Source organism: Cyanistes caeruleus, unplaced genomic scaffold, assembly GCF_971803275.1.
Source record: "Cyanistes caeruleus unplaced genomic scaffold, bCyaCae1.hap1.1 HAP1_SCAFFOLD_382, whole genome shotgun sequence".
Lineage (NCBI taxonomy): Eukaryota > Metazoa > Chordata > Aves > Passeriformes > Paridae > Cyanistes > Cyanistes caeruleus.
Window position 1 is genome coordinate 9901 of NW_028256136.1, and position 6426 is coordinate 16326.

The 6426-nt window shown below is 50.7% G+C and overlaps 1 long non-coding RNA gene across 1 annotated transcript; it reads right to left on the reverse strand.

Moving 5' to 3' along the window:
- Positions 1-2245: 2245 nt before the first annotated feature.
- Positions 2246-6225, reverse strand: LOC147645395 (uncharacterized). The gene is made up of 2 exons (XR_015282380.1): positions 6145-6225; positions 2246-4296 (listed from the first exon to the last, which is right to left on the reverse strand). It is a non-coding gene; the product is annotated as an uncharacterized LOC147645395 (long non-coding RNA).
- Between the last annotated feature and the right edge of the window lie 201 nt (positions 6226-6426).

The following is a 6426-nucleotide window of genomic DNA, read 5'->3' on the forward strand; positions in this document are numbered from 1 at the left end:
TGAATGGTCGGAGACTGAGTCCTTAGAGGAGGAAACAACAAAGATAAACAAGAATCCCCCTTTCCACATTAAAAAAGAACTGAGAGGATACTGCTCTCGCAGACTGGGGACAGGTAAAAACTGCATGTGCCAGCTGGGTCCCTTCAGCTGCGCTAGCGTTCCCAGTTCAGGTGACAGAGGGGAGACAGAGAGTTCACTCACCAAGAAATCCTAAACTGCAAGACTCCAGCCTGCAACAGCTGATGGGCACAGACCCGGCAATGATTACCCTATGCCTATCAATTTATAACTTCAGTGTTCCTAACGATTTTTGTGTGCAAGTTGTGATTGTTCCCAAGGTCATGTACCACCTGGATGAAGAGTTGAGCCTGCAAGCGGAGAGACTCACCCGACTTCAGAAAAGAGAACTGGTGACAGGTGTGACCATAGCGATGCTGCTTAGCCTGGCAGCAACTGGTGCTGCCACAGGTGTCTCTGCCATCGTGACCCAACAACAGAGACTGTCTCAGCTACAAATGACAATTGATGAAGACTTGCAGATAATTGAAAAACTCTGTGTTTCAAATAGGCTTGTGTCTTTTGTTAAGAGCCGACTAGAAAGGGTCAACATCCTGTTTGTAGAAAGACAGCAGATGCTCTAAGAATACACTTGGTCACCGCATGTGCCCTATGTGTACTAATGAAAAACTGCGGAGTCTATTTTATAAGTTTTAAGCCTATTAGTTAAGTATAGTGTACCTTATATTTTACTCAAGTTTATAATATCTACTTTTAAAACTTTTTATAATATAGATAAGTTAGAGAAAATGTTTAGAGATAAATATACTTTATAAAATAATGTTAGAACTTTTAAGACTAATACACCTTATATTCTAGCAAATTTACTTAGGCATAAAGAGGGGGGAAATGTAGAAGCTTGGGCCCGGCGGCTCGGAAGATATTGGGATGTAATGGAAAGATAGTCACCCCCCTCCTCCACAGTGTATGGTAATGACCCCCGCAATTAGCCAATAGCACCTAGCTGTGCTGAAAGCAGATGGGAGTAACTGTGTGAACCTAGGTTATAAACTGTCAAATTCTCCAGCAATAAACGCCATTTCTGCCATCCATCACATTGGTGCCTGTGTGGGTTTGGACCGAGTGGCCTGAGCGTGGCCACCGTGCTGCTCTAGAACCAGGGTGTCTGCCTTGCTAGGCAACACCTAGAGTGGGCAGCGACATCATAGAAGAGCCATGTGACATCTCAGGACAGGTTGTGTGACATCACAGTACTGACTGTGACATCATAGAGTGAACTATGACATCAAATGTGGCTGTGTGACATCACAGGAGACAATGTGACATCACGAGGTGGTTTTGTGACATCTAAGGGGGGCTGTGACATCACAAAACAGGCTGGGACATCACAGAATGGTGGTGTGACATCCCAGAGCAGGTTGTGTGACATCAGCGAGTGGGCTGTGACATCTCAGGTGGCTGTGTGACATCACAGGGGGTACTGTGAGATCACTGGGGAGGTCACTCCACACCGACCCTTCTAACAGTTTGCCCCCAGAGAAGTACCAATGCTTCTCTTGCAGCAGCCTGTCTGCACAGAAACACTCCCAGGGCTCTCTGCATTTCCCTCACTCGGCTCACTCACACACCTCCAAACAACCCACTTGGTGCTTTCAGCTGCAAGGAGTTCAAAGCTTGGCTGGCCTTCAGCAGCTGCTCTAATTCTGCCTTCAGCCAACTCTGGCTTTGTGTTCATTGTAGAACTTCCTGTGTGTCTGAAACATTCCTTGCATGGTTCTGCCTTGGGGAAGGGGAAGCTCCTTGGTGGCACCTTGGGCTTGGCACACACTTGAGGAGGGTGTCTGTTTTCCATGGGGAAACTCAGGAGTTTTAGATTGCTAAAATTAAAGAAGGAAAATCCCTCTTTGCCTGAGTGCAGCCAGTTGTGTGAGCAAAGCAGGTCCCAGGGGAGTGAGAAGAGACAGGATGAGGCTGGGGAATGTGGAGCAAGGTTGTCCACACTGGGTCAGACCTCAAGACACAGCTTCTCTGACCTGGCCAGACCTTCTTAGGAGAGGCCCTGGACGAATATCCATCACTGAATGCTACAATCCCTCTGCTCCAAAGAGAACAGGAATAAAAGATGTCCCTTAAAAAAGGAATACATATTTCTTAGAAGCTCATTGAACTATTTTTCCGTAACGATTGTAGAAAACTTTCCTAAAAACTGCACCAGACCAGAGGGAAATCAAGGCACAGCCATGGTTTATTAGGACTTGCTTGATCCTAATGAGCCCCATGGTGCATTTGGAGCTGAGCCCTTGAACCTCAGGGCCTGAGAGGAGATTGCACAAACCTTTCCAGGAGTCCAAGTCAGAAAAAAACCCCAAAGTGTCTCGTTTCATTGATGGGTGCCACTGAGGTCCATCCCCAACACAGGCTCCTCATGGACTCCTTGGAGGACAGAATTGGAGGCCAGGATTGCACAAAAACCTCTCAGAGAGACTCCGTGTGGAAAGGAAAATCCAAAGTAGCTGAAAAAACCCTGAGTATCTCAAAGTCTTGATGAGCCCCACTGAGTGTCAATGCAAAGCTCCCAGGGGACTCCTTAAAGCAGATAATTGGGGCCATGATTGCACAAACTTCTCAGAAGTTTTCTCAGAAGTGGGAAGGAGAAAGGAAAGTGCCTTAAGAACCTGAAGTACCTTGAAGCATTAATGAGCCCCACTGAGTGTTGTTACTGACAAAGCTTCTCAATGGACTAATTACAGCAGATAATTGGAGATCATGATTGCACAAACCTCTCAGAGACTCCAAGGCAAAAGCCAAAGTCCTTTGAAAAAGCTGCAGTTCCTGGGAGCATGAAGGAGCCCCCAGGGCCATTCCTGAGCAAGGCTCCCCAGGGACTCCTTCCAGCAGATCCCTGAGGCCACTGGCATGTGGGCTAGGGGGGATGCTGAGGGCAGGCCAAAGGGGGTGACAGTGGCCAGCCTTGCTGGGGCTGTGCCAGGAGGCCCCAGGGCCTCAGGACAAGGTGTCTCCTCACAGCCCTTGCTGGCACAGAGGCTGCTGTGGCCCAGGGCACCAACACTTGGCTTCTCTTTGTCCCCACCTGTCATCAGTGCCTCCTGTTCTCTGCCCTGCCTGGGGCCTGGGGACACTTTCTCAGTGCTGTCCCTCAGTGGGACCCATTAAAGGTAAAAGTAGCTCTGGAGTTGGATTCTGACTTGGACTTCTTGAGAAGTTTCTTCCCCTCCCTCTCAGGGACTGATTTTCAGGGCCTCAGCACAAAGCCCCAAGAGGCTCATTAAAGTCCTGCTGCTGTGTCTGTGCTGCTGAGCTGGGCCAGGCTCTCGGCACAGAGGATGATCCTGAAAACTAGGAAAAGCTTCAAAAGCACATTTCTCTTGCTGAGCAGCTCTTCTCCCAGCCCAGCAGGACTGGGGTACTGCCTGCAGCCACCCTGGGGCACAGCCCAGAGACACAGAGAGCTTCAATCAGTCAGGGCTAAGAAGGTGCTGAGAAGTGCCTGGGGCACAATCCCTCCCAGCCCTTGACACAGGAAGCCTCTGGCTGCAGGACAATGCAGCTGCAGCTCCTGGAGCCATCTCCGAAAGCTGGAACATGCCAGTGCCTACAGACTCTGTGAGTACAACTCTAAGTATTTGTGTCCTTCCTAAACTGGGGGCTCAGAACTGGACACAGCACTCGAGGTGCAGCTCAACCAGTGCCAAACATAGGGGAAGAATCCCTGGCCTGGTCCTGCTGGCCACACTGTTCCTGATCCAGGCCAGGTGCCATTGGCCTCCTTGGCCACCTGGGCTCACTGATGGCTCATGCCCAGCCTGCTGTCCATCAGTGCCCCAGGTCCCTTTCTCCCTGCCTGCTGTCCAGCCACTCTGTCCCCAGCCTGGAGCACTGCAGGGCTTGTTTTGGCCAAAGTGCAGGACCCGGCACTTGAACTTGTTAAACCTCACCTTGTTGGGTCTGGCCCCTGGATCCAGCCTGTCCAGGTCCCTGTGCAGAACCCTCCTACCCTGCAGCACATCAACACTCCCAGCCAACTCGGTGTCACCACGGTTCCATGGGGCCCTAGAGTGTCACAATGGTCTCCAGGATTCCATCAGGCCTCCCAGAGTCACAAAATCCCTTTGGTTCCATGGGGCCCTGCAGTATCCCAGTGGTCCCATCATGACATGAGTCACAATGCTCTGTCCTGCTCTGTCACAATGCTCTGCATGGTTCCACAAGGCCCTGCAGTATCACAGGGGCCTCTTGGTTCCATGAGGCCTCAGAGTGCTGTTGGGAAGGTAGAATTAGAAAGGAATTATAAATATGACTCTTTAGCCCAAAAGGCTAAGGAAGAAATACAAATGAAAGCATGGTTTGAATAATTCAAAGAAGCCCGTCTGGTGTGCTGGAACAATTTCTTTCCCCCAATAAAACTAAGCTAAGACCCCTCTTCCCAGCCTTATAAAGAAAGATCTGAAGGACCCTGAGATAACTAAAAATATGCAAAAGCAGCGATTTCTATAGGTCACACACAAATGTTACTGTATTAGTATATTTAGAAAGACTGGTTAGTAAAAGAATGGACTATTCAAATGTATAGGTTATAGAAGTAATTGTAAAGGAGAGCTCGCTCTCTTGTTTCTCTGGCCTCACTCTTTCTATGCTCTTGCCTCGCTCTTTCTGCCCTTCTTTATCTTTTTTCCCCGGCTCTCTCACTTCTGTTCTGTTCCTCTCTTTCTTAGCTATCTTAAGTCTTGAACTCATGTATTCATATTTTACCCACTTTTGTATTGTTCCCTCTGAGCCTGCTTTGAGCTTTGTCTGCTAGCTCCTAGTAGGCTCTCTCTTTCTCCCCACACCCTGAAATAAACTACTAACATCTAACTCGACTATAGAAGTCTCTGCCGTGTCTCGGATCGTCCACACCCCAAAAGGGTCTCTTACAGAGTGCCACAAGAAATCCCTTGGTGGTGCAGTGCCACAGTGGAGCCCAGGTTACACAAGGTCCTGCAGTGTCACCCTTGGTTCCATGGGGCACTACAATGTCACAGGTGTTCCCTTAGTTCCCTTAGAGTCCCTGCAATGGAACAATGGCCCCTTGATCCCACTGGGGCCCAGGGTCTCACCAGGGTCTCCTTGGTTCCACAGTGGCCCCTTGGTTCCACAAGGCCCAGCAGTGTCACAGTGGCCTCTGTGGTTCAACGAGGACCCCGACTGTCACCATGGACTCCTTGTTTCCATGTAGCCCCACGGTGTCCCAATGGCTCTTTGGCTCTTTGGTGCCATGTGGGACACAGTGTCACTGTGGTCCTCTGGGTTCCACCAGGCCCCGCAGTGTCACAGTGGCCCCTTGCTTCCCCAGGGCCCTGCAGGGTCACAGTCATCAGAGAATCAACCAGGCTAGAAAAGGCCTTGGAGAGCATCAAGTCCAACCTGTGCCCACCTTGTCACCCAAACCATGGCAATCAGTGCAACATCCAGTCTTTCCTTAAACACTTCCAGGGACGGTCACTCACCCAGCTCCCTGGACAGCCCATTCCAATGCCCAATCATCCTTTCTGTGAAGAATATTTCCTAATGTCCAGCCTAAACATCCCCTGGTGCAGCTTAAGTCTGTGTCCACTTGTCCTGGGACTGTTCCCTGGGTAAAGAGCCTGACCTCCACCTGGCTGCACCCTCCTGTCAGGGTGTTGTAGAGAGTGATGAGGTCTCCCCTGAGCCTCCTCTTCTCCAGCATAAACAACCCCAGCTCCCTCAGCTGCTCCTCACAAGATGTGTATTCCAGCAGCCTTGTTGCCCTTCTCTGGACATGCTCCAGCCCTTCCATGTCTTTCCAAAATTGGGGACCCAGAACTGGACACAGCACTCGAGGTGAAGCTCAACCAGTGCCAAGCATAGGGGACGAATTCCTGGCCTGGTCCTGATGACCACACTGTTCCTGATCCAGGCCAGGTGCCATTGGCCTCCTTGGCCACCTGGGCTCACTGATGGCTCATGCCCAGCCTGCTGTCCATCAGTGCCCCAGGTCCCTTTCTGCCTGCCTGCTGGTCAGCCTCTCTGTCCCCAGCCTGGAGCGCTGCAGGGGTTGTTGTGGCCAAAGTGTAGAACCCAGCACTTGAACTTGTTAATCCTCACCTTGTTGGGTTTGGCCCCTGGATCCAGCCTGTCCAGGTCCCTGTGCAGAGCTCTCCTACCCTGCAGCACATCAACACTCCCAGCCAACTTGGTGTCACCACGGTTCCATGGGGCCCTAGAGTGTCACAATGGTCTCCAGGATTCCATCAGGCCTCCCATCCATCCATCTTTGGATCATACTGGGAGTGACTGGACTCATACTGGGAGTATCTGAGAGTGACTGGCAACATACCTTGCACATCATCCCCCATACTGGGGGTGACTGGCAGAAACTGGGAGCAT